Raw genomic sequence first — 26,520 nt, 5'->3', positions numbered from 1 at the left:
GAATTTAGTAAAATGTGGCCACAAGTTGTGGAAATTTTTTTACACTTTATTTTTGACATGTCCTGTATCATTAGTGCTGGAGGTTTTTCGGTAAGTCTTTCCGTAAGTTACATGGTACCCACACTAGTGGGTAGCAAATGACTGTGTTTGTGAGTCACTGAATTGTTCACTCAACAGATTAATTCAGCTCCGATTCATTCAGAAACAAAATACCACTAATGTGTGTTGCTCGAAGATGCAACTCCAATTTTGTTTTCATAGGATCTAAATTACAGTATATATATCTCTAAATGCCATATCTAAATATCACAATAATAAAGATATGGGTAGATTATTTTGATTTGACTAAGACACTAATTTGTTGTCTGTCTGTCTGTCTGAATGAATGAACGAAAGAAACTAATAAACAACCCCCCCACCCCAAATACAACATATAGCATCATAGTGGAGAGTTTTGCACAAGCAAACAACTCAAATTCATTAAAAATGGCTTTGTTATGGAAAAAAACTGCAGAACTGACAGTAAACCTGAGTAGGCCTACAGCTACCTACACTCTAAAAAAAACAGATTTGAGTAAACTTAGTTTTTAACAAATGCTGAAACATCACACATAATTGTTTATGCTTGGTAGCTAGTTTCTCATAGCTTTGCATGTCTGATTATTATGGTAAATTAGAGCTGTTTTGTTTTCCATGCACAATAATTACACCCATTGTCCATTCAAGCATCATCATGAATTACACATTCCAGAACCTTAACATTGGTTATTTTTAAACGTTATAATTTTTGAATGTAGGCAGAACACCACTTCTTAAACAATTAAAATTAAATCCATCTTCAGCGCTGAGTAAATCAAATATTTACGAGTTGACTACCTTAATGTTTTCTTTGCTCTCAGCAACATGAGAGCCATCCAAATGCAACATGACAGGGCTGAGAAATTTGTCCTTGTGCAGAAAAAAATAAAATAATAAGGAGAGACAACTGTAAAATGTGTTTTGTGCCTTCTAATGAGTCATTTATTATTGCACAGGCAACTTGGTGAACACTATAAAGCAAAGTCAACCATTGGCAGCTGTAGACCTCAACAGCATTTCTGAAGGACATTCTAAAAAGAATCTATCCTTTTAATCAAGTGTTATTTTTCCCTTTATTAGTATTACTTTTTGACAACAGTGTTATAAAACACTGTTGAATGTCTAGATAATACCCATTCGTTATTTATTAATTGTTTAAAGTTACAATGTTTTAAAAACACATACTTTGTTAAACAAGCACCATCTGCTTCTTCAACCTGATCATCTGAATACTGATCATCATCTTAAGAAGTTTCTGGAATTTCCAAATCAATCAATAAAGCAATAAATAAATAAATAAAAGCCAGTGCAGAATAACTGGGTTGAATATAACCCCAAAGATAACAGCAGCCTGTTTTTTATTCTATTTTATTTATTTATTTTATGCTGTACTGTTTAGTTCAACCCTGCACTATACTCTAAAATGCTGTTTGCTTTGCACACCATCCTATATGTATTTCCCAATTGTTATGGAGGTTAAAAAGCCTTCTGTTGCCAAAAGGCAAGGTGAAAGATGATAAAAGTATATAACTTTTAAGTAATAATGCAGTACCTTGGCCTTAGAAACTCTAGCAATGTCACTGATCATGGGTCATACTGAATAAATCACCACTGTAAATTTGACCTAGCAGTCCATAGCATGAAATTATAATATGTATAACTCTAATATACATAATGCTACACCTACGTCCTACATCATCCGCTGGAACGCCACTCTCTCGTGAACGTGCGTATAGCTAGCGAAACTAGAGATTACAGTTTATAAAGTTTTAAATATGGATATTTTTTCTTACACAAACGCATCACTTCACTTCAGAAGGCATTTATTAACTCCTGCTGTGTGGAACACTTTTCATGATGGATGGATACACTTTATTGGACTTCCAAATATCAACACCCATTCATTGCCATTATAAAGCTTGGAAGATCCAGGGCCCTCATTTATCAAGAGTGCGTAGAAAAGGTTCTATATTTTGTCCTACGAATGAAATTTAGAATGTGTGTAAGTACAAAAAAAATCTTTATTTATCAAACATGCGCAAGCACTTCTTACACACACCAGTGGGGGAAAACACCCCCTTAAGGATCATGTCCTTATATTTTTTTTGGTGAAACAAAAGTTAAATGTGTCCGAAAAAGTTATCATAGTTTTAGTGACAGTGGCATAAATTATAAACCAAGTATGAAAAATTAGTTTTCAAGTTATTAGATTTTTAACAAAAATTGAATTTCTATCAAAGGGGGCAAAACGCCCCCATGGGTGGGGTAAAATGCTCCCCAGTCTGACAAAGCAATTTGCTTTAAACATTTACAGCAAAATCAGAGTACATGCAGTTTTAGCTTAAAATTTAAAACAATATAATCAATAATTATGAATTATAAAATTATAATAGCCTATTTGAAACATTTTGTTAGCTGATGCTAACTGGCTAGCTAATTAGCTACCTGATGCTAACTTGAGGTAATTTTTAAATATAAAATCAAAATATTTTTATTCAACCAACTAGTTAGAATACATTTGATGGAAAAACAAAGGATTTGATGTTCAGAACAGAATAACTACAGTAATATCCTATTGCCCCCTGGGGGGCGTTTTACCCCACTGACTATGTTTGAGACAAAAATTATGTCATTCTGAGAATATAATTATATTTTTCTTAAATAACACGTACTCCCTATCTACAGGCCCTACTGTTCTCATATCATATATAACTGTGATATTTTACAAAACAAGCTATAAAACTTTTTTTTTTTTTTTTTTTTACTGTTGAAAATTAGATTATTTACTGTGAAATCCGTTTTCTCTCCGGTACATCACCAGTGTAAGCTTCGTGGTGAAAACTTCTACATCACTCTTGCCAACATAGTCCATAGTTACAATAAAAATGTATCTTGATTTTATCTTGCGGTTATTTTGGGAAAAATAGTAGGGGGGCGTTTTCCCCCACTCTACCCTAATCATTGTTGATAAATCCCACATGTTCTTAAGCACCATGCTCGTTCAAGTTCATGGTCATTTGCATTCAGAAACGCTTCCAATGAACCATACATGGTGACAACACCTCCCTTTATCACATAAATGTATACGTCCTCACCGAAGTTATGGCAAAGAAAGCGGTACCGGTACTCACTAAACAGATCAGCGCACTCTTTGAAAAACACGTTCTCTGCGCAGCGCATGGTTCGCCAAATCTGCCAGCAAAGCGAGATCAGCCATGACCATATAACTACATTTCAAATAGACTTCCCAACGGTCCTTTATAGTTTCTCACACTAATTGTGCAAATGCACAAACTGTTCTTACACTTTCATTACGCACACATCTGCGCGTACACACTGTTGATAAATGAGGGCCCAGGACATTTTAATATAACTCTGATTGTATTTGTCCGGGGTTCATTTTCATTATTGGGTGAACTATCCCTTTAATGTCGATGAAAAAAAAAAAGGTTTCTCATCAGCGTAATATAGTTACATCTATGGAGGATAAAACTCATCGTCAGGTTAACGTCAACATTTGGCTCAACCCATGGTATGAGTTTGTCTAATCCAGATGAGATGGAAGTACCTTTGTTTAGAAACAAGATTTTTTTTTTCAAACCTGCACAAACTGGTCACATGGCAGAAGTTGCCAAAAACACGGCCAAAAATCTTGAAACAGATTTGGTGCACTTCTCCTCTTAGCAATGCATAATACATCATTGCAAGAAAACCTGTGAGAATCTAGGCTATATGTTCGTGTGACCCTGATGATGTGACTAAGGCTTGATGGAATGTAAGCCCAAACGTCCTCGTCCCACCCATCTTAAGAGGACACATTCGAGTCAAGGCAAAAATCCATTTATCAAGACAACATTGGAAAAACCCAGCGGGGCTGCAGAGATGTGAGCTGGCAATAGAGTTGACTGACTGGCAGAGGCTGGTTATTACCAAGCCTGTTCCAACACCCGCGGGAAGACAAGGACCTTTTTTTGGTCTCCTTTTTTTCCCATCCATGGCAGGATCTCCCAAAGGTGACAACCAAACGAACACAAGACGACCGAAAGTGTCTGTAATTAAAAGTGTTGATTAAACTGACGGAAAGAGGACGCGCAAAGAGGAAAACAAGGTTCAGCAGAGGCAGCAGTGGTGGAAACCACAATATATAACTCACGGTCTGAAGAAGCGGGAAATAATCTATGTCACATTAGCAGAGATGAGGAGACGATTGAAATTGTTTTCACTTTGACAGCATGTCTAAAATCCTTCATACGATTCCGAGGAATGATTCACCAGAAAATTCCGTTATAATTATTCACACGAACACATTCCAAATCCACACCCATATGATTTTCATTCTGTGGAAAGAAGGAGATGGTGTTCCCTCTGCTCTTTCCAAATAATGAAACTAAATGGTGAGAAAAAAATGGATGGTCATTCAAAAATGACAAAATAGCACTATGAAAGTACCATCATTTTATTGTAAGACTTACTGTACGTCATATAGTCCCTTTTAATAATGATAGTCATTTGAAGCTTGACAACCCATTCTTCAAAAGGTTATCCTTACGTGTCCCACAGAATTTCCAGGTAAACTATTCCTTTAAGAGCAAAGAACTTCAAAAGAACCGGAGAAATTTAAGATGCTCAGATTTCACTAACAGCTGAAAAGCTGTTAGAAGGTTACTTCTTAAAAATAACATATGTTATTTTGTAAGTATTACTAACACCACCTTTTAGTAGAGGACTATCGATTCTGCTGTGGGTATTTGTAATCTCGGAGTCCAAGCCTACAGGCTATTAAACTTCAAAAAAATAGCATGTAACCTCTGCTCCTGAGCTGGAGAAACTAAACTAAAAACAACCCAGCACCGATTTCTTTCCTTTGCTGACAAGGTTTTAATTTAGCCCTGATTTAGCTTGAAGACACTGAACCGCAACCATCAAAAAGTTCCCAAAAACCAAGAGCTTTAAAATGTACATACATTAAACACAAAGTAAAAACATGCATAACTGGGGACGGAGGGGAAAATGGCATTAATATATGATTTGACACTACAGGGAAAGGAATATTTTGGGGTTACATAGAACTTAAGTTCAAGTAAGTTTTTAGTTAAAAGTTAATCATTTTGAAATGCACTCCAACTGATAATTCAGTTATACTGGAAATCTAAATATTGCACTGGGATAAGCAATAAAATACACACTGTATGAAATGTATAGCCACAAGACTTCTATGTGAGCTGTGCTTCTGTTAGCATTAGCAGCCAATAAAACAAAAGGGCTTTTTTTTAGCTCCAAAAGCTAATGTTTGGCACGGATTATTAAATTACAAATTACATATTAATAAAATACAATAATTACATAATAACACATTGCTAAATATGAACAAAATCTAAAAAGAGCCTACTCGAGACTCAGTCTGAACTCGTCGGTTGGTTAAATTAATTGTCATAATTTGTTCAGATTCGACACTTTCGCTGTTTCAAGATACATTATCAAATGTAAGCTTTCAGATGTACTAAGCGCTGTCGCTTATATGAACAGAGACTAAGAGACTGAGATAAAATTGAACACAGAGAAAGAGATGACCTCAGAAATGGCACCACCGCACATCTCAGAAGCTTCTGAAAGAGATTCGGCTGAGGCTAACTTAAGAAGAAAGGATTAGAACAAAAACATTCCAACAAAATGACGACTGACCTTGATCAAACTTCAGCAAGAATAAGATAAGTTATGTTATATTCAGAGGACTCTGTGGATGACAGAAGCGGTTTAGTGAATAACTCTGGGCTTAAGGGAAGTGTGGAGGTTTTGGCTACCACACAGTCTGCCTCCGCTACGGTTATTTAAGAGGATGTAGTACCTTGACAGTTAAAGAATTTTTTAGTTCAAGGATTTTGAACATTATGCATATAAAACTATAGATCAAGTATATAACCATTCTTAACACCTAATCTGCATATTCAAATATGATTAAATAAAATCTCTTTGAAACAACACTAAAGTGAACTATTCAGTAATCTGGGGTTATTCTTCATTTTATTCAAATCAGAAAGTCTACATTCTCAACTTAGAACAACAGAATTCCACTTAAAGACAGGCTTTCGACATGGAAATGTATATTTAACAGATATTTGAGTACATGGCAAGCAAATAAAGCTAAACTAATAAAATGCATACATTTGTTCTTTATTATCAGCAAAACAAATGCTAGCATTACCATTTTCTTTCTTTATATGTCATCTTCCAAGTAATGGACAAAAAAATGCCTTTGGACAGATAAAGCAAAAACACATTAAAAATCTAGTTCAAAACTTGCATTCACACTTGCCAGGTTCCTCGAAATGTACTGAATCTGAATTACTGCTCTGGTTTCAAGGTTTCATAAGTTACATAAAAATATTTTTCAACAAAAGTTTAAAAGGATCATGTGGTGTAACCAAGTGAAAAGTCATAACATTTTCTAGTGTGTCAGTGTACGCATCTTAATCACTTAAAGGTAGAGATTAGATAGATTGATTTTCATACTGACAAATGTTTTAATATTTTAATAGATTCAATGCAAGCTCTTTTCTTGGATAAAAGAAAATAAAGATTGCTGTCAAGAGTAAACAAGAAATCAGTTACTCTGCAACAACCTCAGAATGACATATGTGGATAAATATTTAATTTCCAAATAATTATTAAACATTAATCGCATTACATGGAGGCACCTGTGGTGAACCCGTCTACACGGTTTCCCATGATGCCTGGGATGTCATTAAATCTGAATGATTTTAAAACTCTGTTTACAAGAGAAGTCTGATTAGAATATTGCTAATACCCAAGGTAACAAACAGACGGTTTAAGAACGGCCCAGCCTCGAGCTGGCCTTGTGGCTTGTGGGCCCAACACAAGAGTGAAACTCATCATCCTTTTATGTTTTAAATCTGTGAAAAAAGCCCCAGATCACAGCTAAGCCTCTGACGCTGTCCTAGGGCCTCAATCTGCTCCCTAGATCTTCAATCAGTACATCGCAGAGAAAGTCTGCCATTAATTCAGGTGCACTGAGACATTTGCTTCCTAAAAATTCCTACAATGCACTATTAAAAAAAAAAAAAAGGTCTTCAGATTTTCTTGATGGCACTGTAAGTTTATGTAAAGTTCTAAAGCATTATGTTGATGATTAATATGGAATCAAGTAATTGTGGCTTAGGAAACATAGTCCCAGTCCCCGTGACCCTTGCCAGTGGCCAAATTTGGGTTCCTGTTAAAACTAGGCCAGAGGAGAACTGGTCCCTCGACTGAGCCTTGTTTCTCCCAAGATTTTATCCACCATTTCTGTCACTTGATAGAGTTTGGGTTCCTTGCCACTGACTTAACTTTTAGTAATTGCATTGACTGTTATCAACAGATGAGAATAAAACCTGAACTGAATTAAGCTGGATGTCGTCTTCTGTAAAGCTGCTCTACAGCTGAATTGTAACACTGACACTGGTATCAACATTGACTCAAACTAAATAATGGCATTGATGTGTTTTGTAGAACTGCTTATAGCTAAACTAAACTTGATGAATTTCACTCTGTTATTGATCGGAACTGAACACTAAACTGCCTGAATCTGAAGCTGCTTTGACACAATCTGTATAGGAATGAAGGTAACCAATGGTAGACATGCTTCCAGTTGAGCGGAGATGCTACAATAATGTGAAATTTTAGAGAAAGAGCACGAAACAGCAGGAGCTAAAAAAGCCCTCACAAAGCAACTGTCACATTGACATGTGCACATAATTCAAATAATACACTGTGGTTACACTGCAAACAATCATATACTGTACTTTAAGCCACAAATTGAGTGGTGCATGTACTATGTTGCAGAGTCTTGTTCTCTCAATATGAAAAGAATATGAAATTTTGGGGGGGTTTTTTCAGTGGATCATGATTGAAATCTCAGTTTTTCCAAAGGAGAATGTTTTAAAAACTTTTCTTTATTCCCAAACCCTATTGAACCTTCACTAAGGGGTTCAGAAACTGAACAGTTATTGATTCCAATTGACGTCCATAGTTTGGGGAAGAAAATAAATAAATTATATTGTGTTCAGCCGAAGAAAGAAATTCATACAGGTTTGGAACAACTTGAGGGTGGGTAAATAATGACATAATTTTAACAGTCCCTTAAAGTTGATATTAAAAACCCTGCCTCAATTTAATTTCCAAATAAAAAAGCAGCTGACAATGCCCAGACTGAAGCCAAACATATAATAGATTCTGCACTATTATCCAAATCTACTGTATAAATGTCTTCACATTTTTCCATTTTCACGTTATGTACCATGAGATCTCACACTGGTTTCGAATCACACTCTAGGTCAAATAAAAAAAAAAAAAAGGGTGTCTCTAATAAAACTGCAACACAAACTAATCTAAACTTTGAAACAGCTCCACTTATTAGCAGCTGACAGGAACCATCCATGGAGAGTAGGGCTGTGTGATATGACGATATATATAGGATGGACGAAAGAAAAAGTATATCGTTTCATATTATGTTCTATCGTTTATTTCGTGGTGCAGCAAAATACATTGTTTACGGTAATACTTTTTAATAATTTGGATGACTGCGATCTTTACACACCACCACGGGGCGTGAAGCGGAGACAGAACCAGGTGGAGAACGACCAGAACAAAACGAGGAGCTCGATTTATTTTTTTTGTCTTTTTTTTTTTTTTTCTCGCTGTATTGACTTTGAAAGATTACATAAACACACTTATATGCGTCAGAATCCCCATCTTGGCAAGTATCCTCATAAAGACAGCGATTTAGGTCTTAAGAGAGAGGAAACGCATATGTAACAGTATATTGGATCCGGACTTTGGTCTTAAAGGGGAAGCTGTCCAATATTCGTTCTGTCTGCCATTCATATTAATCATAGCACATTGCTAGAAAATCTCTCACTGCTCTTGACTAAATCACTTTTGTAATTTTAATAAGAAGAAATAATAATAAAAGATAATGATATATATGTATGTATGTATATAATCTATACATAATACACGTGTTAATTATATCTATCATAGATAGATAGATAGATATAATTAACACAGTGAAGACTAATTAATTTACACAATGTATGTAGCGTTTCTTATTTATTGTAGTTTTTTGTCCTATTGCTTGCAATTAGTTTCTTATACACATATATATATATATATATATATATATGTTTATTTATTTTCAGTGAGCTTGAGTTTTGTTTTGTTTTTGTCTATTTTTAGGCTTGTATTAGTTTGATATTGACATTGGTGACAAGGGTTATGAAAATTCTATGGTATCAAAGATTTTAATATCATAAAAACCTTTTTAAAAGAAAAAAAAAAATAGTATATCGTGATATATATATCGTTATCGTGATATAAAATTAGTGATATCGTGATATAATATTTTGGTCATATTGCCCACCCCTAATGGAGGGTGTAGGGGGAAAATACAGGTCCTTTAATGGAGAAAGCAGTCCTGTCCTATCAGCATCAACACACACTCAGCACAACACAATCCCTGCCCACGTTCCCTCCAAATGAGTTATTCAATCGCTCAGGCGGAAGGCTAAGAGCAGCGGTATTTACTCAACCCTATGGCCTAATTTGGTCAGATCATATTTGCATTACATTTCAATTAATATATTATCAATATAATTAGTGTGTTTTTCCATTATCAAATAAGTAATGAATTCATGTTAAGGAATGTAATTATGAAAGCACTGCATTTATTGCCTGCGGTCATGCAGTCTTGATGTGATAAAGTAAAGTGGCATTTACTGGGGCTGATACTTCCTGTCATTGCTCACTGTGGCATGACACTGGCACCGGCTGCAAGAAATAATGCACAAATATGACAATGCAGTCTGCTACTATTCTCTATATGGACATAACTAGACAGAGAAATGGAAAGCTTATGCCATACAAAATAATATTAAATAGCAATTTAACATCTAAATTCTGATTTGAATGAGCACTGTTCCAAGTTCTTGTAATGTAGTCGATAAACACACAACTGTGTCATTAATATATATCTCTATTGTAAATCAGTGGGTATAAAGGAACATGAACTTGTACCGAAAGGTTTTGGGTCTACACATGCATTAATATATTTTCAAATTGTATAGCAACATAATTCAACAATTAAATAGCCGAGATCTGCTGATACGGATTACTTTAAGAGCTGCTGCGAAAAAAAAAAAAAAAAAAATTATATATATATATATATATATATATATATATATATATATATAAAATCCAGAACATGAGATCTTTACTGTGCATATGTTTGTTGTATTTGTGATGTGTTTTATTCTGTTTTTCCTTACTTCTCATGGTTATGTCCTTATCTGTAAATATTCCGCAAGTATCCAAATTTTGCAAAACGGCCTGAAAGCATGCAAGGTTTTCAGTTATCGTTAAAAATCAGTTCACCTATAGAGAAAATAAATGGAGTTGCGCTCTATTGTTGTGTCTACAATATGTAAAACACTGAACAAGGACAAGTCACATAGAAGGAACCACAGAAAAACATTGCTGCAAAACCTGGATATTCTGGTTTGGTTAAGGCATTTAGGGGTCAGCTTTGCTGCCTAAGGGACTGGAAAGTTTAGTATTATTGATACAAAAATGAATTCCCAAGTTTATCGGACATTTCACAGAAGAAGAATATAAGGCTATATTTGAGGTTCAACAGATGTTGAGTGAACAGAAAGCCCAGGAAAACATTAAGAACGGCTTCATAAGAAGAAGAAAATACACCTTTTAGAGGTGACCAGTCTTGACCTCAACCTAAATGAGAAATTTTGGCATGACTTCAAGAGGGCAATTCACACCAGACATCCCCAGAATACTGCTAAAATAGTGGGGCAAAATCCCTGCTGACTGACGTTTAGGTTTGAATCACGGGAAATTTTTGGAGGAAGTTATTGCTGCTGAAGAAGGGTCAACCAGTAATGAAATCCAAGAGTTCAATACTTTTTCCTTCCTGCACTGCAAATGTTTTACACCTTGTGTTCAAAAAGGAACAAGAAAAGGTGTCATTGTTTGGGTGTTAATTGTGTTTGAAGTCCAGATCAAACCTTGAATGAACAAATGAATGGGGGGGGGGGTGAAAAACCCCTTTAAAGAATACTTTTTTTTTATCCTTAAATATATTTACTTTCACTTTTTTGGTATTAAATGGTTGGAAAATGGTATTAAAGTCGATCAAAACCATATGAACCAACATGAATTCAAAGAGTAGGCCTACATTTCCAAGGCACATCATTTAAACTAGATTTTAATAAGATTTCGGTCACACTTTATTTTAAGGTTCAAATCTCGCCATTAACAAACCATTAAAGGGGTCATCGGATGCCCATTTTCCACAAGTTGATATGATTCTTTAGGGTCTTAATGAAAAGTCTATAACACACTTTGGTTAAAATTTCTCAATGGTAGTGTAAAAAACACCTTTTTTACCCTGACAAAATCAGCTCTGTTTTCAGCAAGCCATTCTAATTCATGTTGCTTTAAATGCTAATGAGCTCTGCTGACCCCGCCCCTCTCTTCCATGGATTGAGGAGAAGACTATAAACATCAGCCGCGAAACTGGCTAACTAGCACATTATTAGGAAAGGCGATTTGCAAAGATTCATTAAAAAACCTTACACTCACTTCTTCTGTAGATGAAGCTGGATCATGAATGATTTGCACGAACATTAACACATTCAGGCAGATCGGGGATCATCACATTCCTTTCAAAAACAAAAGTAACGTTAATCCTCTGCGTCTTCAGCGGCTCAGATGTCTGGTGTAAATGACGACTGCTATGTTCATTATTACATCCAACAACAAAACACCTCAACCGCTTAAAGGTGCCATAGAATGCATTGATACAGTATTTTAAATTGTTCTCTCATATCTACATAGAAGGTATGTGGCTTAGGTAAGGGCAAACAAATCTCCAGAAATGGTTTTACATGTGCATTTACAACCCTAGGATTTCTCCCTAGAATTAAATGGTTTGTTATTGGCTTATTTGGAAGAGTCATGAAAAATAATGAGCTCTGCACTGATTGGCTGTTTCTCAATGCAGCTCAATGTTGAGCTCTGCTCTGATTGGCTGTTTCACAGTGCGGCTCATTTCAGTAGCTCACACCAGGAAGGAAACATAGGGAGGAAAATATATATTTCAATACTTAGGTGTGCTAATACTTAGGCATCAGGGAGCTGCTATTAATACGCGGGGCATTGAAACTGCTTTTGAAGGATTGTCGATCGCGTTATAGTTTCACTTTCGCTTTCGAGATTCGCGATCCCACGTATTCTGTTTATACTATGGAGCGGCAGTACTTACCACACATTTTATAAGATCAGATGCTTGTCAGTGGTGCTCAAGATCTGTAAATCATCCGCCATCATCAGTCATCTCTCCTTACTCTGTTTATGTTGTAAGTGAAATCTTATGTACTGTAATGTAACAGGCTACCGCTAGCAAGCAGATAACCATGTCCCTTTAGTGGCTCGCGTTATTTGCTTTCTGTGCCTTTCTGATTACAGACACCAACCCATCCCTGCACATCACATCCCCTGCACAGTCTGGAACATAACATTTATTTCCATGATCTGCCATTTCTGATGTTGTCCTCGCTTGGTGTTATGTTCTGATTATGTTCTTTTTTTATTCACGAGATTTACATATGAAGGAGGAAACTATGGTGTTTGAGGCTCACGGTATGTCATTTTCATGTACAGAACTGTTATTATTTAACTATGCCAAGGTAAATATAGTTTTCCATTCTATGGCACCTTTAATCGGAGACATCTTGTCTTTCCCTGCACCGGTGTTGACACAATGGCGGACAACTCTCAGCTCACTCAGGGCGGGTCTAAGGTAAGTCGGTTTTGTCAATCATCTATCGTGGGAGCGGCCTGTACAGAACTACATCATTCTGACAGCAATCTCAGAACAGCCTGATTTGAGAAAGGGGATTTTAAAATAGGGATTTGAAAAAACCACTGGGTGGATTTTTATCATTATAGGACGGATGTGTACACACACATCCAAAACACATTTATGTTTAAACAATTGGTAAAGTGAATTTTGCATCCGATGACCCTTTTAACTATGACTTTTGCCTCAATAAACTCCTAATTTGCTGCTTATTAATAGTTAATAATGTAGTTGTTAGTTTAGGTATTGGGTATTAGGGATGTACTAATAAACAGCCAATATGTTAATAACAGGCATGAATATAAGCAACTACTTATTAGTGAGAACTGGTTCCTATACTAAAGTGTTACCATTATTTCTCTTTATTATGAGCACTTATTTTCTATTGTGAAATCCATGGTTTTACAAACTTTCCCTGCAACTGCAACAAAGAAAAGAAATGCTTATCCTATTCCTACTTTAGAAATATTCATTTTATCCCATAATTCTATTAAGATTTTAAGCCTTGTCTTTGTTCCCCAACCAAGGTCATATCTGCAATCATTTCAAGTGACTAAAATAGTTATGCTATATAGAGGACAAAGACAAACCAGTGAATAAGTGTAGAACAAAACTGCCCTTCCCCCCAGAGTCACATAACATGTCTAAGAATGAAATATTCTGATGAAACCCAAAGATCAGGCACAACTCAAGGGACAACACAAAAATGATGCAATGAACAGATACAATGAAAGAGGTCAGGAAGTCACAGCGCTAGAAATATACCCTGGTTGTTTCACATTTGGAGATGTAATGATATTTCAGACGTTGTATAAAAATACACTGGAGTTGTGTGCGGTTTAACGGATTGGCTGGTTTCTTCATGTCCGCTGGCTAAAGGACAAGCAAAGATTGTAGACTTCCATCATTTTCCTGTAGTCCACTAGTCCCTCAAGACCCTGTAATCCCTTTCACCATGACCATCAGATTGACAACGCTATTCATCTGCCGCTCTCTCTGCCAACATATAACCGGCAACACATATATCTGCTGTTGACTTCAGGAAACCAGAGTTGTCCATGTGCTGACATGATTTAGGAAGGGAGCTCTTTGTATTTAGCAGGATTAAAGGAGATCTACGGGAACACTTCAACAAAAATGGAGCTGGTTGTCTTTGTAGCTTTGCCACTGTCACCGCCATCCACTTAGCCTCATGCTGGGATTGGCATCACAACAACAAACACAAAGAGCTATTGACAGATAGTGAGCACCAGCACACTACGGTACATTAAAGGCAACAACATGACATCAGAAAAGACCCATTTTGCTCATGAATCATCTAAATGTTGCATCAAAATTCAACAATCTACGAATGCATAATATGTCTACCTATACGATTTAATCATTAGATATTTTTTAAAGTGATCTGCATTGTATACTGGATATTTAATTGTGCAAGCTCATTTCTGCCTATATTTACCTTTAAATTATTTTTGCTGTCATTTAATTACACTGTTCATCTTCAGTAAATCAAAAAAAAAAAAAAAAAAAAAGTATATCCATTTTTCATACTGTACATTATAATACTGTGATTCCTAGCATTTCATTTTTTTAAATCTTTTCAGACAAAATAGTATGCAAATGATTGTGGGCTCATCAGAATAAGCCATAATTGTAATATCAAGACAGACATCCATAATCCAATCATCTCTTGATGGTTAAAATCAAGTCCAATGCGTCATGTTTTTCTCATATCATGCAGAACTTGAATAAATACAGAACTTGAAGTAAAATTAGTTTTGCATGTTGATTGATTTAAAAAAAGAACAGGTGTGCTAAAACTTAAGACATGGCTCTCGCACAATAAAATAAATATATTTTAATAATACGTTTAATCACCATGCTGATAACTGACATTTCAGTCTTTGCTTGAAACTAATTTGCACAACAAGACAAATGAATTGTAGGGGAGAAAAAAAATGCAGTTAATTCCAGATTATTAATAATATTCTACTATACATTATTGTAGGGGTTATTAAATGTAGGTTGGTTAAGTGTGAGTGATTTACTGTTAGTTTGTAGTTAATCGCTCAAGCACTGGAAAAGAAACACTATAAATTACAAGACGCTTTCTACTAAAGTAAATGTGATGACATATAGCAATATACAGGTACAGTAGCCTACATTTCATGTTTTTTTTTTTTTTCAAACTAATGCTATAAACTATACAATAAACCCTGCCAGGGTGTGTTGGTACATTCCTTGTAAAACAAACATTTAAACTGCACAAAAAGCATTTTTATAATAAAAAATGAATATAATACTACTGTTTGTTATTGAAAGACAAATATTAAAACAGTGTTTCATGACAGATTTATCTAAACATGCATTAAATAAAGGATTTTGCTTCTGCTATATCCTACGTCATCCGCTAGAACGCCACTCTCACAAAGATTACGGTTGATAAAGTTTTAAATATGGATATTTTTCTTACACAAACACATTGATTCACTTCAGAACGCCTTTTTAGAAAGCATATTGTTTGGGTGAACTATCCCTTTAAAATGAGAATCGAGTAAAATCAAGAAATCGCTATTTTTCAGTCCTATAGCATCTATTGTCTTTTTAATATCCTGAGAGCAGAAGGAAAAGAAAAAGCCAAGAATTTTTAATGACGCTCAAACAGGAATGAATATTTGCACCAGAACCTCGTTACATATTAAACACATAATGCACATTTGCATTTATGTTGTCTTCAAATCTGTTCAAAATCCCTACAAGACCACTTCTAAATGTGGTTAATGCTTTTAAAAGTCTGACCCAAATCCGTAACCCTAATTAAGAGCAATATTCATAGTGATTCTTGCCATACCAAACACCACTAATGAATAAAAAACAGTTCCAGATGACTGGATACCTTATGGAGTAGAGGCAAAACTCATTTGCAATATGAAGTTCCGCATTCACCTTCTTCAGTCTACCCAAAAACCCCCAGTTACACTCTCTTTGAACCTGAAATATGCCCCAAGTCATGCGCCTTCATGTAAATGTAAGGAAAGTCTGAAGCAAAGAGGAGTTGATATTCCAGTATGAGTTCTGGCAGACCTCCCCCGCTGCTCTGAAAGGCTGACCTTTGACCTCTGTACTGATAATGGCTCCTCTGGCCTGGGCCACGCTGTCAGAGTAGCCGTTCTGATCCAGACTAGCGCTCTTGAACCTCAAGTCACCCTGACGAGAACACTGTGACAGAATCAGACCTTCAAGGGTGTGTATGTTCTGTCATCGATAATAAACACTACTCTTTTTGCTTTCCTCAAAGCATTCGCATCTCCCACCGAGAGGGGAAAGACTGACTGAGCAGGGCCTTTCACCTTTAAAGGTCAGGGCATAGAAGCCCCCCTATCAACTGAAATCCAGGGTACATGTGGGGACTTTGGGAAAAGCTGTGAAGAGAAGAAAAGAAACCCAAAGCTGTTTTGGTGCACTTCTGTAAACAGTCAGTGACACACAGTGCTGGGGAAAGTTACTTTTGAAAGTAATGCATTACAATATTGCATCACTCCATTAAAAAGTAAATAACTGCATTACTTACTTACTCTTTATGGAAAGTACTGCAAGTGATGCATTCGGTGTTACTTTTTGTCACCTGGGCTGACCTTGCTTATTTGCTTTTTAATAACAAAAACCCAAAGTTACATTTTTGGCAACAGTAAAGGTCCTTAAGCCTCTGGCTGAAGAAAGTGCCTCTATATCTGCACCTCACTCATCATTTTTCTCAGCACAGGTACAGGAGAGCTGTTGGTGAATAAATGGGAAAACAAAGAAACTTGTCTTACTTATTAATTTTAAATTTACAATAGTTACTTTTTCTAATGTGTTAGCTACTTGAAAAGGTAATTTGATTATGTAACTCATGTTACTTGTAATGCTTTACCATCAACACTGAAAAGAAAAACATTTTAAAACGGTTGTTTAAAACATTTGTCTTGCTGTGCATTTTTATGTATATATATATATATATATATATATATATCTCATTTAAATAATAATACAAATGTTTTACTTATTGACTTTGACAAACTAGAAGTCAAAATAACTAATTATGCTGCCATTTAGAAATATTGCAAATGTCATAGAAAAGTGAGGATAATGCTGAGAAAATCTCTAACATTATTTGTTTGCATTACATGATAATGCAATTAAATTCATAATTTTTCTAATCTGACTTTACCACAATGTTTTCACACAGTATATTGTAAAGCATTACTCTCTACAGCAAACATTATGAAAGCATTTTTTTTAATGCTTGATTTTCTTCCATTAAATGGCTCTTATTACTAAAATCCCATTTTAAAATAATTATATTTGTCAAGGTCTGTATTTTAGCTGTTTATGGAGGCAACACTGCTGATGTCAGAGTACTAAAAAAAAGAAAGAAAGAAAAATAAGACAGAAATCACATAATAAGCTCCAATCTAGGCAACAAATGCAACTCATGAAGGATACTTGCAAAAAAAATGTATATTTGTAAATGTGTATATTATACAATATACACCACATTGATCAGGTGTGTTTACAAAGATCATATATATATATATATATATATATATATATATATATATACAGGTGCATCTCAAAAAAATTGTAATATCATGAAATAGCTCATTTATTTGTGTAATTTATTTCGACAAGTGAAACTTTCATATATTCTAGATTCATTATATGTAAAGTAAAACATTTCAAACGTTTATTTTATTTTTCTTATTTTGATGATTAGAGCTTACAGCTCATGAAAGTCAAAAATTCAGTATCCCAAAATATTAGAATATTTCCTATGATCAATCAAAAAACAAAAAAGTTCAAATTCTTTACAGTATGTTCATTTATGCACTCAATACTTGGTTGGGGCTCCTTTTGCACAAACTCCAGCATCAGTGAGGCGTGGCATGGAAGCGATCAGCCTGTGGCACTGCTGAGGCACTATTGAGCCTTCAGTTCGTCTGGATTGTTGGATCGATTGTTTCTCATCTTTCTTTTGAAAATATCCCACAGATTCCATATGGGGTTCAGGTCAGGCATGTTGGCTGGCCAATCAAGCACAGTAATACCATGGTCAGCAAACCACTTGGAATTGGTTTTGGCACTGTGGGAAGGTCCTAAAGTCCTGCTGGAAAATGAAATCAGCATCTCCATAAAGCTTGTCAGCAGATGGAAGCATAAAGTGCTCCAAAATCTCTAGGTAGATGGCTGCATTGACTTTGGACTTGATAAAACACAATGGACCAACACCAGCAGACATCACGGCTCCCCAAATCATCACTGACTTCGGAAACTTTACGCTGGACTTCAAGCAGCTTGGATTCTGTGCCTCTCCGGTCTTCCTCCAGACTCCAGACCTTGATTTCCAAATGAAATGCAAAATGTACTTTTATCTGTAAAGAGGACTTTGGACCACCGAGCAACAGTCCAGTTCTTTTTCTCCTTAGCCCAGGTAAGATGTTTCTGTTTCAGAAGTGGCTTGGTAGTCCTTTTCCTGAAGACGTCTGAGCGCGTTGACTCTTGATGCACTGACTCCAGCTTCAGTTCACTCCTTGCGAAGCTCTCCCAAGTGTTTGAATCGGCTTTGCTTGACAGTATTCTCAAGCTTGCGGTCGTCCCTGTTGCTTGTGCACTGTTTCCTACCCAATTTCTTCCTTCCAGTCAACTTTGTATTTAATATGCTTTGATACAGCACTCTGTGAACAGCCACCCCTTTCAGTAATGACCTTCTGTGACTTACCCTCTTTGTAGAGGGTGTCAATGATTGTCTTCTGGACCATTGCTAAGTCAGCAATCTTTCCCATTATTGTGGTTTCAAAGAACAAGAGATACCCGGAATTTATACTGTAGGGATGGTCATTTATTCAAGCTCAAATGTAAATATTCTAATATTTTGAGATTCTGGATTTTTGACTTTCATGAGCTGTAAGCTCTAATCATCAAAATTAAAACAAACAAAAAAAGAAAACTTTTGAAATGTTTTACTTCACATGTGATGAATCTAGAATATATGAAAGTGTCACTTTTTGAAATAAGTTACAAAAATAAATGAACTTTTTCACAATATTCAATTTTTTTTTAGATACACCTGTATATAGGCCTATATATATATATATTACAATATCTGACTTTGTTGCTCTTTGTAAACACACCTGATAAATATGGCTAGAAAATGTCCACATATTGTACTATCCGCACGCACAAAACATATTAATGCCGTAGAACATATTAGTGGGCCATAGACACTTGGGTTGGGTTCTTTCGACTTGGACCAGTAACAGAACAAATGTAGAGATCTGTCCCATCTCAAAGCTGCATCACGTACGGCCTACTCGTCACCAACATCCAGTGTCTGAAAGCCACACACAGGATCTGTGCCTATTCAATTATACATGAAGCAAACAGAATCAAATCAATTAGGTATTGCTGTGGCATGAATGAAAGGTGCATAATTGATGCCCGCTCTCCTGCATTATACATATCTGTCTGCAAATCTCCACGTACCACTTCCGAGAGAGAGTCAAAGAGCACCAAGGCCACATTTCACCACTTTATTCACTTAATCTACTCATTTGCATTGGCACGAGCCAGACGTAGAGACTGATCTTCAGCTGAAAATATCTCTAAGGATTTCAGTTTTGCCATTAAATAAGAAGGCCACAGTTACCACAGGATGCAAATATCCAGATATTTCCATTGATGTCAAGATATCAACTGGATCGGATCATATTGTGGCAAGAAAACTCAATATTGGAAAAACGGTTTCTGGAGGAACTGAGTGGGCATGAGAGTATTAGATGAGGTGAGAGACAGAGATTTTGGGGTCCATTTCTCTCTTTATATTCTCAGGGCGTCTAGACAGATGGCAGACATTAAAAGGAGGAGCCATGTGACATCTCTCAACCGCACCGCTGAGATAGAGGTAATTAAAATACATTTAATCAAGTTACTCTAATGAAAAATGCAGCTGGACACCCGGTTCCACCTTCTGCTCCCACTCCCACACCTAAACTCTCGAACTTTTGGCCCCCTGTTTACCAGAAAACTGCACTCACAATAAGACCTTTTTTCTTTTTTTTTTTTGGCTTTACATATAAAGTAGGGCTGGGTACCATTGACTACATCATGATACAGCACACATCACAATACACGTCAGGATTGCATTTAACGGTCAATAAAAAGTAGGTAACAACTAGCAAATTAACGATACAGCACCTGGTTTAAAACCCTATCATATTCATGAGCCAGGCTGATGATTTTTAGCAGGAAATCTTAAAATTATGTTTTTTTTTTTAAACCTGGCAAAGTTATTGCAGTTGAAACGAGAATGATTAATAATATGCTGAAATTTATGGAAATTCCTGTAATGAATCCATTTTTCTCTTTATGCTCTTCTGTAAAATATGTCATCTGCTAAATATTGTTTGTGCAAAGTAAAACCTGCTTGCAACCAACAGTGTCTCTGACTGATTCACAAATCAGTCTAAATGATTCCTTAGTAAATTCATTTTAATTTGAATTATGTTATCGAGTAATTACATATAGGAGGATCATGGAAATTCATTGGTCAAAAACTGTTGGAACAAACACCAAGCCTAAACTTGACCTTAAAACCTTTTGTTTGAATGGAAAATTGTTTAGGAACATGTCCTAATTAGTAAAATCAAGGTACAAGAAGTACATATAAACCTATATACTTAAAATATGAATAAGTGTATTTAATTTGTTATTGTATTAGCAAATGGAAATGTCTTAGGCACAACATTAAAGGCTTTTGGGGTGACTGTTTAATAATGGGACAAACTAAACAAACAAAAAAGTGATTAAAAGTAACTGGGGTATTTTATTGATACTATGGAATAAATAACAACATTAATAGTAGTAATAATAATAATAATAATTTATAACAACAAAAATAATAATATAGGCATTTTATAATATAAAATAAATAGTAGTAAAAACAATTAATTACGAATAATCGTTTGATAAGAAGAAATGTTCTACAGTATACACAAGAAAGGCCTTATTTTAATAGTAAATAATAATAACCTGACATCTCAACATTTAACCAAGTTTTTCACTCTTAGCATGTCTTGAATGTATGAGATTATTTTCATTAAACTCACTGCCTCACATGCTGCTGAGCAAGACATAGACAAGACATTCTCCGAGCATCACATGCAACTACTGATTTGCATGACGCTGTCACAAAATAAAGAGTAATATGTTTACATTCGCCTGACATAATTCGTGACATAAACCATCTATCACCTCAATAGATTTACAAAAACACCACATGCGTATTATTAAACGCGAATTTAAAGAGACCGTGATCACACCACCCAAATGACATCTCTTACCGTCCACACAGAACACATGCACTCACCTTCCGTGTCGAGGAGGAGACGCTGACTGTGTGGAGGATTGTGGGAAGCGTAGTTTTTTAAGCTCTCGCTGGAGGGCAGTCCAATGCGCCACAAAACTACATTTCCCATTATTTTGTTGTTGCTGTCAACCACATTCAGGATGTTCGAAGTACAATAGCATGTTATTATTCGGATACTTCTTGTACTTTTTTTTACATAACGTTTCAGTGCCACTGTATTATATACATAAAAAATGTTTTTTCATTGAATAGACTAAAATAGAGTGAAATGTAACAATAAAAGGCCATTAGATGCATGACCATATCTCACATCAAAACATAATGAGTAAGTAGGACCTAAATGTGTTTATGATATGTTTATGTATTTATTTAATGTATTTATTTTGTTTACTTCAGAATGGTGGTGCTCATATGATTCAGAGAGACCCCGTGTCTTATTTCTGATTGATTAAACCAATGGTGTTACAACTCAGTCTTGACTTCCTTTAGGTTGTCACTAAAAACATCAAGCTTAGACATCCATAGGCTACGTCTAGTATCCCAGAAGTCATTGGGTTTCCCATATGCAGTGAACCGATTGATTATTGTAGAGAAATTGATTAACTGACTTAATTAGAATGGACAGCTGATTTAGCTTTAAAACTGGGGGAAAACCTCCCTAAGGAACATTACATGACTATTAATTAAACACTTAGTTAAACTTAGCCACCAAAGACATTTTGTACTGATCTAAAAAGAGTCAAAGATAGTGTTCTGGCAGCTGCAAAGTTTATGAAGCCTTTTATAGCTATGAGTGATAAATTTTCTGTAAAGCGAAGGACAGAGTTATTGTTACACTGCATATGACATTAAGAGTCGGACTACAGTGAAAAATGGCATGAATGGCATATTTAGAGTTTGTCTGTTGCTCGCTTTGTATCGAGTGGGATATTGATTTACTGTCATGCAGATGTTGGATAAATGGGGCAACATCTGGATATGACAGAATGACTTATCATAAAACTGCACTCTCATTGGCAGCTGTTATTTCCCCTCCTACCGGCAGCCATTAGCTCGCCGTTCTATTCTTAAAATTAATATATTAATTCAAGTGGCTCCGACAGCAAATATATGTCAGAGTTTATGTGGATTCCTGGAAGCCATAGCTATAGGCCTAGTAATACTAATACGGATATAATAATAATAATGGCAGATGCTGAAGCCACATTCTTCCTTAATATGACAATAAATCTATTTAATGATTTTCTGACTAGGCAAAAAAAAGTCCCTAATTTAATAGGAAAGAATAATTTTAAACAGTGAGACAAAAGAATCATGTGGAGCTCCAACCTGATATTTTAAAATATCAAAAGATACAAAGGAGTTTATACAAAATTATACAAATTGACCCTTTACGGTTATTTTGATTGACAGGCGAATTGACCAGACATAATGCAGAATCTGCTATTTTGTCCAACAAACAAACCAGACAGGAGAGTAGTTTAACGTTGGTGAACTTGAACTCAAAAATGGTGTGTATTGACGTCTTTCTGTGGTTGAAACAAGAAAACTTCTGATGTTCAGTCATGTTTATTTTAGGAAGAGATGATCAGTTCACGTGCGCTTGTACTGAGGCGCTACAGCGATCTGTCTTGACACATTAAAGGAGTAGTTCACTTCCAGAATGAAAATTTCCTGATAATTTACTCACCTCCATGTCATACAAGTCATGTCTTTCTTTCTTCAATCTCAAAGAAGTTATGTTTTTTGAGAAAAACATTCCAGGAATTTTATCCATATAATGGGCTTCAATGGTGGCCAATGGGTTGAAGGTCCAAATTGTTTCAATACAGCTTCAAAGGGCTCTGCGCGATACTCTTCTTGTCTAGCGAAACAATTAGTCATTTTCTAAAAAAAATTCAAAATAAAAACACCTACAATTTTCTATACTTTTTAACCACAAATTCTCGTCTTGCAACTAGCTGTGCGATGCGAATGCGCGTCTTCACACATTGTGTAATCACATTGGAAAAGTCATGCGTGGTTAGTTCTTCATCTGTGTATTTCAGTTCAAAAAGGTAGGGTGCGGTGAAAAACTCGATCTCATTTTCTCCTCCAACTTCAAAATCCGACATTGTTGTTTTACCTTTTTTTGTAAAAGGTGTCGCACTTTCTTTCCACGTTCGCTTTGTAAACACTGGGTCGGTACGTTCACCTACATCACGCATGTGTGATTACGTAATGCGTGAGGTCTAGCTAGTGCAAAACGAGCATTTGTGGTTACAAAGTATATTTGTATTTTTCTTAAAAAATGATCGATCATTTCGCTTGATAAGACCCATATTCCTCGGCTGGGATCGCGTAGAGGCCTTTGAAGCTGCATTGAAACTGCAATTTGGACCTTCAACCCATTGGCCACCACTGAAGCCATCTACATGGAGGAAAATTCTGGAATGTTTTCCTCAAAAACCTTAATTTTTTTATTAAAGTCATGAACATTTTTTAAGTAAAAAGTGAGTAAATTATCAGGAATTTTTCATTCTGGAAGTGAATTACTCCTTTAAAGAGCCACAAAATGGTATTTGTTGTTTGAATTTCTTTAAAAAATGACCAAATTTGAAAGCAAAGACTTCATAGCAAAAGTAACCTGCTCAGTCTTGTCTGTCGGTGCGTTGCCAGTTTCCTCTTTGCTCCACAATCTGTTTTTCACTGCATGAGTTGTAAAGGTTACAAAAGTCATTTATTTTATTTTGTGAAATACTTTCATGCTTTTTACCGAATTTGACTGGATAAGCGGTGATCGCATTACTGAAAATGACACACAGACATTTGGTTCACTTGATATTCACCTTGATTTTTCTTTGTTTTGCTCACATACACGTCTCATATTTCATGTCAAGCATACTTGACGCTGTTGTCTCCTTGGTAACCAAATATATAGGATTTTAATAAATAGGATTACAGACAAATGGTTGGTTGTGGAGGAACTGATGCCATCAGCGAGGGACAGTCTCAGTTTGTGTAAAATTGTATGTAAATATACATATGTAATGGTTTATGATTATTTCACTTTGTTTGTTTAGATTATAATAGTTTTATAAAATAGATTTTTTTTTTTTTACCATGTGCTTTGCCAGTATACTTACAGAGAATGATGAAAGTAAAAGTTTCAGTTTCATTGCATCTCTTTGTATTTATTTGTAATTAACGGGGACTGCTGAGTACTTCTTTCTTATTGTTGTTATAATGTCTGTCCAATGTCAAGAGCTGCCAAGTCGAGTTCTTAAGAAGAGCAATCTTTCCCAACCAATAAAAATCTCCTCTGTTCTTTACTGACAGCACACTTCAGTTTAAGAAGGAGCTTTTTAATGGCATGTCCTCCTGTATCAGTATTACTGATTCATTTATCCTTTTTCAATGAAAAATAGGTAGGACTGATTGATAGGTTGTGACAGGATGTAACAATAGTATAAGGACAAACATGACTAAAAAATAAAACACATGAATGGTATTTCATGAAACAAATGCTATAAAATAGACAGCTGCTCTATGTCTTTGTTTAGAAAATCCAATTAAAAAAGCAATGCTGAGAATAAGAACAGGGTTAAGCTTATGAATGATCTGCAGACCGTATCTTTTTTTGTATTGTTCACAAAAGAAGTGAGACTCTTTTCAGCCAGATAACCTATTGAATGTTGGCAACAACTTATAACACTGAAAAATTTCCCACATATGTTGGAACAAATCATTTTATATAACCGTGTATTGTATTAATATGCAATGTAGAAAAGCTCACCTCTAAAACCCCCATCCAAACCCACTCTCACCCTACTGTACCACACACTAACCTCATGCTACTATTGTTCTCCAAGGCCTGTTTAAAAATTGTTTGCAACTCTTTCAGGCCACACATTCAGTAGGTGGATGAGTAGGCCTCACAAACCTCCACCTGTGGTAATGCTCTCTTCTCTCTTTATGTGCACTGGACACTTTAACATCCTCACCCGACTCACAGGAGTAATACATGTGTACAAATACTACACGCTCATCTTTCACTGTCTCCAAATTGTGATGTTTGCTCTGAATGTCTGTTTTTGTACCACTGCACTGCATTTTGTACATGTGAAATTCAAAATATATGTCCAAGGTGTGTGTAAAGTATTTATGTAAAGTATATTAGTATGTATAGTTAGATTGCATAACAGTTTATATATTCAAATGTTTATATTTATTTTAAAACATGTAGCACTGTAGATGTAGGAATGTGTGTAGGTGTGTAATAACTCTTTTCTATATGAATATTTTTCAAAATGTAATTATTTATTTATGTGATGCAGAATGAGTTTTCAACATCATCACCCCAGTCTTCAGTGTTACATGATCCTTTAGAAACCATTCTAATATGCTAATTAATAATTGTTCTTATATTTATCAATGTTAAAAACAGTTTTTGCCGCTTAATACTTTTTTTCCGGGATTTTTTGATGAATTGAAAGAACAGCAATTGTTTGGAATAGAATCTATTGTAACATTATAAATGTTTTTTAATGCCACTTTTGATCAATTTAATGCATTTGCTGAATAAAAGCATTTTTTGAAACACATCTGAATGGTAGTAGCTACATGCTTTCTACATAAATATGAAGCAGCACAGCTTTTTTAACATTGCAAATAATAAGAAATGTTATTTGCAATGTTAAAAAGAGTTCTAATCAGCACATTAGATGGTTTCTGAAGGATCATATGACACTGAAGACTGGAGTAATATATATATATATATATATATATATATATATATATTCTTTGTTGTGAAATTATACGCATTTTGAATCACACTCTTCTCCATGTAGAAGATCCCGCTGCTAATTCCAGACACAGAGCATGCATGCAGTGATTTTATTACTGATGTGTTTGTTTGAAGTGTTTGGTTTTATCCCAGATAAAAAAATAGAAAATAAAAAAAAAGGCGAGAGCGAGAGAAGGAGAGCGCCTTTGTGCGTCCATCACACACTGACAGCAGCGGCAGCAGCTCCGTTACGCGCTCGGCGCTAGGATCCGGCGGATCTCTCTCTCTCTCTCTCTCTCTCCCTCTCTCACTCACTCACTCTCTCTCCTCTCTCCGTCTCTCTCT

At 35.5% G+C, this 26,520-nt stretch overlaps 1 protein-coding gene across 2 annotated transcripts in view; it reads right to left on the bottom strand.

Annotated features, from left to right (window-relative positions):
• The window catches only part of fhit (fragile histidine triad diadenosine triphosphatase), a 321,633-nt gene extending 300,196 nt beyond the window's left edge, over window positions 1–21,437 (bottom strand). For both annotated transcript variants that reach the window (XM_058790640.1, XM_058790641.1), the window contains exon 1: window positions 21,411–21,437. The gene's annotated coding sequence lies outside the window, so the exon portion shown is untranslated. The remainder of the gene's footprint in view (window positions 1–21,410) is intronic.
• Window positions 21,438–26,520: the final 5,083 nt, after the last annotated feature.

Source organism: Onychostoma macrolepis, chromosome 11 (assembly GCF_012432095.1).
Source record: "Onychostoma macrolepis isolate SWU-2019 chromosome 11, ASM1243209v1, whole genome shotgun sequence".
Classification (NCBI taxonomy): Eukaryota; Metazoa; Chordata; class Actinopteri; order Cypriniformes; family Cyprinidae; genus Onychostoma; species Onychostoma macrolepis.
This window is presented reverse-complemented; position numbering and strand designations above follow the sequence as displayed.